Here is a 10,481-nt window from a genome sequence, read left to right on the forward strand (position 1 = left end):
TGAGCTTATAAGTTGAGCTTATAAGCTAAAAAAAATAAGTTGGGGGGGAGGTACTTTTTTTTTTTGGCTTATAAGCACTTTGCTTATAAGCTAGTTTGACCAAGTATATTACCATATTATCCTTATTTAATTTTAAAATTCCATAGTATGTCATTGTTTAATGTAGTACATTTTTTAGTTATTTTATAATAAAATGTACTTATAAGCCACATTTTACCAAACACGCCAATTACTTATCAGTCACTTATAAGTACTTTAACCAAACACGTAATTGTTTAAAATTTCAAATGCTTATAAGTTAATTTTAGCTTATAAGCAATTATTGCTTATAAGCTAATTTTCATAAGCTTAGACAAACACTCCCTTATAAGCACTCTGTTTATAAGTTAGTTTGACCAAATATATTACCACATTATCCTTGTTTAATTTTCAAATTCCTTAGCATACCCTTATTTAATGTAGTAACTTTTTTAGTCATTTTATAATAAAATATACTTATAAGCCACGTTTTACCAAACACATTAACTACTTATCAATCACTTATAAGTATTTTAACTAAACACGTAATTGCTTAAAATTTAAATGCTTATAAGCTAAAACAAGTGTTTATAAGCTAATTTTCATAAACTCTGACAAACACATCCTTAGTATAGATGAACCGTGTATAAAATACTTTTTTGTATTATTTAGTAATTTTAATTAAGGATAAAACTGTAACTAAGAAGAATATACTAATGGGGTCAACTGAGATAAAAGGTGGGGGCCAACAACATCACTCTTTACTATAATTACTTAAATTAAAAACATCTTTCGTTGTTAAAAAAAGTAAATAAAACGAGCAGAGGATCCAAATCTAAATTTTTTATAATAAGATAATTATTCAGTTAATAAAAGTAATTTTTTTTTTAATTATGATAATATAATAAGAGGAAATTTGTAATCGAGCTTAAACATTGTATTAAAATATGAGGATTAGAACCATAAGGTATGTCAACATCTAGCCAGCATTATCATTTTCTAAAACCTCAGTGGTTGTTGCAAGAGAAAATTCATATTTTATCCCTATGGTTTCAATTAACTCCCGTTTTAGTTCAATCATTGAAAATATTATACGGACTGTTTGGTTTATTATTTATCCATATTCTATCCCTATTTCAAATACAAATGGACGTTTATTTCCTTATTTTCAAAATCCTATCCTAAATTAAAAAACTTTTAAACCTCCTAAGTTTGTTAATTAATAAAAACACTTCTAACAAAACGACTGGAATTGGTCGGTAGTTTGCCGATCTGACATTTTTTGGTCAGATTTAACCGTCGTTGACCATCAACGATGACCATATCTTTGGCTATCACTGACGACTAGATTTGGCCTTTTGCAGTTGTCGATGGCTAGATCTGACTGTATATCCAGCCTTTTCCGGCCAGATCTGTGGTGGATTTGACCGGAAAAGATCAAATCGACACACGACCACCCAGATCTGATCGGTCTACGTCGTAACGCCAGATTCTGACTAGATTTCGACGGTAGCGGTTGAAATCTGGTACTATGGGTGGATGGGGTTGTTTTTCTCATTTTACAAAATTTTTATACATTGGGGCGTTTAATTAAATTAGCAAATCTAGAGATTTTTTTGTTAGTTTTTAAATTTTACCTCGTAATAATTACCAAACTCTACTTACTAATACTGTTTCAAAAATCACATCCAAAATAAAAAACCAAGCTGGCTCATAATTTTGGTCCCTCTTGTTTCAAGTTACTATTGTTTTAATCATTTGACTTAATAAAAGGATAATTGACTGTTAAATTTATATTGAAGTGACAAAAATACCCCTTTTAAAAGAAAAATGGAAAATTACTTACACAAACAACACTAAATTTAAAAAAAACAAAAAAAAAAAAATTACACAGTACAAATTCAAATTAAATAAACACATCATGCACTACAAATTTAATATATTTATTTAATTTTGATTTTCTTACGTGTAACGTGTTTGTTTGTTCAGTAATGTTAGGCTTACCGACTCTGCGACAGATTTTACATACTAACTTGAGTTAAATTTTCAGATTTGGGTTGTTGGGTAGTGAGTCAGTATATAAAAATCAGTATTTGGGTCGGTAAATATAATATTACTCTTGTTTGTTTCAATATATATATATGCAAAGTTGTATTAAAATAGTTTGTATCAAACAGTAATTTGAAACGAAGACAAAAATTATAGTATTTAAACCGATTGGATCAAAACAGTAGTTAACTGAAACCACAGGATAAAAAGGAATTACCTTCACGTTTAAATTTACCCTTAAATCAAGTAGCGTACAATTATTTAAACAAATTACATGGTGGTATAGCAAACTGAACGTCTTCCCGGTTCCTAGAAAACGCAGTTGTGCGAGTGTAAGACATCCTCCATATTCCCACTCGGGTGGGGGCGGCAGGATTTTCAATCTGTCTGGAATTCTCAAAGATTCCGGCGATTTGAAACTTCTTAGCTCAGGCAGAGCTCCTTCCCTTACATTCAACTCCTCAAAACCTTCTCCATAAAGAACTAGAATTTCAAGCCGTGGAAAACCTCCTTTTCTGCAGACCAGATAACTTACAAAATTCATATCGGTGTATAAATAAAGCACTCTGAGGTTTGGCAACTTCTCTAATGCAGGCATGGGATCATCTCTGAGTTGGCAAAGATATAATTTTAGGTATTCAAGATTTGGCAAAAATGCAGGCATGTTTTCTTGTAGGTTCAGTGTCTGCCCTTCTAATGTCAGCTCTACCAGATTTGGGCAGTCAGATAGTGGTCTCAGTGAAGGAATTTCACTCTTTGATATGTGAACCCGTAAAATTTGAAGGCTTTTCAGTTTGGCAATAGAATCAAAATTGAACTCGAATGCTCCTCCACCATAACTTGATATGTGCAGCTCTCGAAGATTAATCAACCCTTCTGGATTAGATTTAATCCAAGTCTCGGCGTCTATGACCTTCAAGGTTTGAAGGTTTTTCATATTGTCCATCCGAAGACTCCCTCGAAATTCTCCGATTAGATGTCTCAGCTCTTGCAGTTTACAAATTTCTATTGTAAGACTTTGGAAAATCGAGAAACCATTCAGAGTTTGTAGGCTCACCAAACTGAGAAAAACTGTAGTAAAATTCCCTTTTATGCCCAAATACTTCAAGTGAATCAACTTGCCAATTTCTTTTGGTATAGTTGTACTCGTGACCCAGAGATGCGAAAGATTCAGAACTCTTAGTAACCTGAAGCTTGAGCACATTGAAAGTAAGCCTTCCCTTGCATTTTCATTATTGATCCTGTCGAACAAAAGGGAGCGCAAGACTTTAGATTGTTGAAGCCGCAAGGAACTTTCAATTCCAGAATAAACAGCTAGTCGTCGTGTCCTGGAATCGTAAGTTGAACCTTTATTTACCTCGTAAATGTGAAAGAGGTTGAGCTCTTCTGCCTTTTCGATAGCTAAATTCCGCAAAAGATCATGGACATGACATGTTAAAATCCTCTCTCTACGCATTTTATTTTTTGAATCAAGCTCCTTCCAATCAACTCATTCAGGTAGTAATAAGCCACATCTTCCATTATTTCTTTATTTTGCGGTATGAAACCCTCGGCCACCCACAGTTGAATTAGTCTACTTACCGGGATTTCATGGTCTTCTGGAAATTGACCCAAGTAGAGAAAGCACGCCTTCAATTGGTAAGGTAGATCATTAAAGCTCAAAGACAATATGTAATTGATTTGATTATCCGAATCACGGTTTAAGTGTAGCCAAATGTAATCACGCACCAAACGCCACTCTTGTGCACTCTTTTTAGATAATAACCCACCCAATACAACAATCGCGAGTGGTAAACCACCACATATTTGCAACATTTCCTTTCCAATCTTCTCCATTTCTTTGGTTTCATTGGCCTTTCCACAGGTTTTTGCGTAGAATAACTTCCAACTTTCTTCTTCATCTAGAAATCGTAGTTCATGGACATGATCTGCACAATCAGCAACGTCATTTTTGCGAGTGGTGATAATTACTCTACTGCCATGCCCGTTATTTGGAAAGGCTTCTATGAGCCTACGCCAAGCACTTTTCCCCTAAACATCATCAATCACCACCAAGTATGAGATTTCTTTTAAAGATGTGTAAAGATATCTGTCCAAATCTTCTTCCTTCATCTCCTCTAATTTCTCCGGCTTCAGCTCGAAATTAAAAGAAATTTATGATTCTTTGAAGAATAGTTAATTATTATTGCATATCACAATTGATAAGAAGTCGCTGAAATCTTATCTTTTTTTATATAATTTCACGATAAAATTCTGCAAAATCTTATACGTAAGAGATAATTCTTGCAAAGATGTCTATTTTTCTGCGCTTCTTTTGTAAGGTGAATCACAAGCAACAAATATAATACAAATTTGATGAACAGAAAAGATCAAATTAAAGGTGAAAAAGTAGATTAAATATCATACAAGCAGGAAAGAAAATTACATGCTGATACATCAAACTGAACTGCGGTCCAAAAGATAAATCAACAGAAAAGGGCAAAATGCACCCACGCACAGTTAACACCACTAGTCGTACTTCTCAGAGTAATATCTGTCGTATTCCCACTGGTCTGGGACAGGGAGGATGCTTAGTTCTGTTGGAATTCTGAAATTCCTTGCTTTTCTTGACTCAGAGAAACATCTAAGCTTAGTGTCACGCACTTAACTTCTTTGCTAAGTTCGTGCGGCCTTAACCCTTCGGAAATGAGTTAAGCAGCCTAACGCTCACACAACTAACAAGCTCAAAGTATAAAATCTAGAGAGAGAAGTTTAGAGAAAATATAAACTCTGTATTGAAAGGATTCAAGTTATGAAATTTACAAAGGAGGGGTGGCCTATTTATAGGCTAAACCTCCTCAAAGAAATGACTACATACATTGAATACTTAGTCCTTAAGTAAACTTAACCCCTAAGTAAACATTAGGTGGCACCCTTAAGTGGCAACCTTAGGTGGATGGATAAGCATTATCCTTTAAGTTTCTTTGCCACTAAGTTTACTTAACTACGAAGTATACTTAGCCACTAAGTAACGTGCAGCCCACTTGACTCACCAAGTAAGCTGGTCGTGAAGCATAGCTCCAATCGCTACTTTCAACTCCTGAAAATGTCTTCCAAAAAGAACAAGAATTTCAAGCTGACGAAAACTACCTTCTTGGCAGTTAAGTACCGTTCCCATAAAGGAATCGCGATCGAGTTTAAGAACTTTGAGGTTCTTCAACTTCCCTAATGTAGGCATGGGGTCATCTTGGAGCATGCAGCCGTTTAACTCGAGGTATTCAAGATTTCAAAAAAATTCAGGCATTTCTTCTGGTAGTTTCTCCATCTTCCCACCTAATATCAACTCTACCAGATTTTGGCAATGAGAGAGAGGTTGCAATGAAGGAATTGTATCGCTTACCCAAACATCTAAAATTTGAAGACTTCTCAGTTTGGCAATAGAATCAAAACAGAACTCTTCTTGTCCACCATAACTTAAAATTTGCAGCTCTCGAAGATTCACCAGCTTCTCTGGATTAGTTTTAATCCAAGTCTCGCCTGGTATGCGCTTCATGGTTTGAAGGTTTTTCAAATCATCTATCTGAAAATACCCTTCAAATTCTCCAATTAGATGTCTCAACTCTTTCAATTTACAAATTTCAGTGGGGAGCACAGGGTGCAACTCAATGTGGTGTATGATCAGAGTTTGTAGGTTCACCAAATTGAGAATGAATGGTGCAACATCTGAATTAAGTGGAGATTGTGAAAATCGCAAATACTTCAAGTGAATCAACTTACCCATTTCTTGCGGCATTGTTTGTATACTCAAATTCTGAATATCGAGCACTGTTAGTAACCTGAAGCTTGAGCACACGGTTGGTAACTCTTCCATTGCTTCTGTGTAACAGACATCGACGAACAGCAGGGAACACAAGACTCTAGATTGTTGAAGCTGCAAGTTACTTTCAATTCCAGAATAAACGGCTAGTCGTCGTGTCCTCGAATTGTAAGTTGACCCTTTATTTACCCCGTAAATGTGAAAGAGGTTGAGCTCTTCTGCCTTTTCAATTGCCAGATTCCGCAAAAGATCATGGACACGACATGTCAAAGTCCTCTCTCTATGCATTTTATCTTTTTGAATCAAGCTCCTTTTAATCAACTCATTCAAGTAATAATGAGCCGTATCTTCCATTATTCCTTCATTTTGAGGTATAAAACCCTCAGCCACCCACAGTCGACTTAGTGTCCTTGTCTTGATTTCATAATCTTCTGGAAACAGGCCTAAATAGAGAAAGCATGGCTTCAATTTGTAAGGTAAATCATTGAAGCTCAAAGACAATAAATATTTGATATGATTGTCCGAATCACGATTTATGTGTAGCCAAATGTGGTCACGCACCAAACGCCACTCTTGTGCACTCTTTTGAGATAATAACCCACCCAATAAACAATGGCAAGTGGTAGACCACCACATTTTTGCAACATTTCCTTTCCAATCTTCTCCATTTCTTCGGTTTCATTTGCCTTTGTTGGTTAATGCCTCTCATTCTGTTAAGAAGATAAGACGGTTATTCAGCTGCATGGCTAGCGTTTGTTACGTTAGTTATTTTCTAACTAACCACGCTAAGCTCACATGGTTGTGATAACCGTCAAACCTTCTCTTAGGATCATGTATAAAGAAGGTGGACTGTACCTTCTGGAAATAACGAAAAACAGAGTGAGAAAGACGTGAGAGTTAAGCTTTCAGAATTGTAATTCTCAGATTAGTTTTTGTATCTGACTTCAATATAGTGGACGAACTAGGGCCTTACAAACCCTGCCTTGGAGTAGGATTCTTGAGTTAAAATCCGAACCAAGTAAACACCGTGTGTATTCTTCCTTTCTTTGTCGTTCCTCCCTGTCTCTGTTTTTTGCTGTGTTCTTCTTGATAATCTTGATCGTGTTTGAACTCTCTTGGAGGATTTCTGGTTTATATCCTCAACAGCCTTTCCACAGGTTTTTGCATAGAATAACTGCCAACTTTCTTCTTCATCTAGAAATTGTAGTTCATGGACATGATCGGCACGATCAGCAACATCTTTTATGCGAGTGGTCATAATTACTCTACTGCCATGCCTGTTATTTGGAAAGGCTTCTAGGAGTCTCCCCCAAGCGTTTTTATCCCAAACATCATCAATCACCACCAAGTATGAGAGTTCTTTTAAAGATGTGTAAAGATATCTCTTCAAAGCTTCTTCCTTCATCTCCTCTAATTTCTCTGGCTTCGGCTCAAAACTAAAAGAATTTATGATTCTTCGAATAAGTTCCTCAATGTTGTAATCTTGAGATACACAGACCCAAGCACACTGTTGAAATTTATTCCTCACCAAATCATTGTGGTACAAATTTTTGGCAAGTGTTGTTTTACCCAAACCACCCGTGCCCCAAATAGAGATTGCAAAACGTTGTGGCTCATTGTCAAGTAGTATACTCAACAATTTTCTTGTATCATCCTTGTAGCCGATGACATTCTCTTCGAATGCAAAAGAGTTGGTTCTTCTTACTTCCTTGAATTTGCGAACAGCATTGCTCTCCCCTTCCCACTTGTTATTAATATCTCTGAGGCCATACATTCCACATCTATCAGAGACTTCTTTAAGTCTCTTTCTGAGACCTTCAATCTCCTTGCCTATGCTATATAGGCTGACCTTTTCCTTGGCTTTACTGTATAAGTTGGATTCGTTGTGACTGGATGTTCTGGGGACAAAGCAAGAACACTTCTTGATTGAAGTAAGGAGCCCTTGTTTTCTTGTCGATGTCTCTGCTTCTTCGACCTTGGGCACATTTGAAGTTTCTTCCTCATGGACTTTGACCGCAAATTCATCTAAGACATCCTCACAATCATAAGCAATTTCTCGGATGTCAGATACCCACTGGCGTATCAAAGGTTTGTAAACTTGCTTCTCTTTAGCATCCTTTATGAAGCAATTCATCCATTCCAGATCTTTTTTCAATGACTCTACTTCACCTCTCACTCCTCGTAAGAAGGTTGCTTCTTTGATGAGATAGTCCCCAAGTCTCTCCACCACAAATGAGACCACTGCATCCACCATAGTCAGTAAGCTGCCCTGCTTTTTTTTTTTTTTTTTTTTTTGGGGGGGGGGGGGGGGGGGGGGGGGGGAAAACCGCCTGGAAGCCGAACAGTGGCCGGAGTGGAAATGAACGGTGGATCTTGACGGATCGACGGTGAAGCTTGCTGAAAGGATAGATCGGCATGTGGGAAGTGGAAGATTCACCGGACGTCGTCGGAAAGTGGCCAAACGAGATGAAACGATGCCGGCAAACGCATGAATCGCAGCGGTGAGTACCGGATGATAATGATCGGTGCAAGGGGGAGCTGGGGATTCGCCAGAAATGGAAGGGGAAGGCCGGGGTTTGGGATGAGCGGCGCTGGAGGGTGACTAGTCGGCGTGAGAAGCTGACGGGTCGCCGGGCCTGGAAGTTGAAAGGTCACAACTCGTCGGATTCTAGTGAAGATAAATTCGTATTTCGTTCACTCACATGGGCTGCCTAAGAAAATGTTGACTTGTTGGCAAGTTGGCAGAAATAATTGAATGGTATTGGATACCTCTACTATCAAATGTTTCTAGCTGTTTCCCTCTAAGTTGTCAGAAAAAAATAAACGATATGTTCCACCCGAGGTTTGGCGCGTCTACGAGTTACACTGTTTTATAAATTCTAGTTTCCACCCTTAAATTAATATAAAATAGCTTAATTTAATGATTAAAGGATAAATTGGTTAACTACATTTAAATAGGCCAAACCTTGGGTAGGAAATGCCGTTGTACTTTATACTGTCATTAGTGAGTGATGGGCTACTAATAGCTACAACCCCCCATTATATTCAATCCTTTCACATTATTAATTTCCAAGTGGGTGCATATGGATGTATTTTCTATTGCAATTATTCTATAGAAGAAAAATCTATCTATATCTGTTCAAGGGTGATCATGTCATTTTACGTTGGGTGGATCTATCTTTCTCATTCAAAGGGGAGGAAGCAAGGAAGGCTCATCCGGGCTGCAGCTCTATGAGATTTTGGGAAAATGTTTTTTTATATATAATATTATTTAGATTTAAATAATTTATAATATAATTAGTTAACATAATTTAATTTTATAAAACAATCTTTCAATCCTAATTAAATTATTTAATTTTCTAATTTCGTAATTACTTTTTGTTACAAATAAATAGTTGTCAAAATCACAATGCATGAAAAAAAAAAAAGAATAAAAAGATTTAGAAATATTCTTACACATTCCTTCTAAGTTTCAAATTAAAACAATTTTCTTTTTAGTGTGTGTATAAATATATTACACATTATTTAAAAAATTCATTAATATACCAATGTTTAATAAAATTTTAATGACTTTTAAAAAAGGGTATTTTTGTCATTTTAATATAAATTTAGCAGTTAACTAACTTTTTATTTAGTCAAAGAACAAACAGTAGTAATTTGAAACGAGAAGGACCAAAATTATAATATTTGAAACAATTGGATCAAAACAATAGTTAACTGAAATCACATTATGAAAAAGGAATTGAGTAATCTTATACCTACAACTAGTGATGGCAATGGGTTAGGCTAGGCCAGGACCAGGTACCCCTTGGCCCAGGCCCAAGCCCGACCTCATGACACAGGCCCAAGCTCAAGCCCGACCCGAGCCCGCTACGGGTATGATAGGCAATCCTTAAGCCCAGCCCAACGGGTTTTCTATAATCGCAGGCCTGGCCTAAGCTCGCCTTTTTTAATAATGTTTATTTTTAAATATTAATAAATTTCAATTTTTTTTTAATATTTTAAATTTTAGAAATAGTTTTTAAATATTAATTGAAGCTATTTCTGCAAATAATTTAAGCAATAAGTGAACAATTAAAACTCCATAATATTTGATTATACTAACTTTTCAGCTATGCATAATATGTTATGGTGAAATCCACTTTTATAAGTTGAACCAAACTCATCTAACTCATTTAAAGGCAATTTTAACATGTTAAACCTTCAATATGGGATGAAAATTGAGGTTAGGGTTTGGGAAAAATGGATATATATATGCAGGATAATATTGTAATTAAATATATAGTATAAGGGTAAATTAGTAAAATTAATACTAAAATTTTTGGGGATGGGCTGGGCCTAAAGATATACCCATGCCCTGCCCGTACTTGAGGTCGGGCCTTAAAATCAAGCCCAAGCCCAAGCCCAAGCCCGCCAACCTCGGGTAAAGCTCGCCCCTTTCGGGCTAGACCGAGCCGGGTCGGGTACCCGAAAATGTCGGGCCCATTGCCATCTCTACCTACAACCTTTTCTTACAAATATTTTCTCACAACCCCGACGTGGTAGCTCGTAATTAGTCAATTGCAATTCATCAAGTGAGACTCAAGTGGGACCCATTATGAACTGACCAATTGTGAAC

At 36.3% G+C, this 10,481-nt stretch overlaps 1 pseudogene; it reads right to left on the reverse strand.

Moving 5' to 3' along the window:
- Positions 1–2,226: 2,226 nt before the first annotated feature.
- On the reverse strand, positions 2,227–8,167 carry LOC116116896 (annotated as a pseudogene).
- Positions 8,168–10,481: the final 2,314 nt, after the last annotated feature.

The sequence above is a fragment of the Pistacia vera genome, unplaced genomic scaffold (genome assembly GCF_008641045.1).
Source record: "Pistacia vera cultivar Batoury unplaced genomic scaffold, PisVer_v2 Contig788, whole genome shotgun sequence".
Taxonomy (NCBI): domain Eukaryota; kingdom Viridiplantae; phylum Streptophyta; class Magnoliopsida; order Sapindales; family Anacardiaceae; genus Pistacia; species Pistacia vera.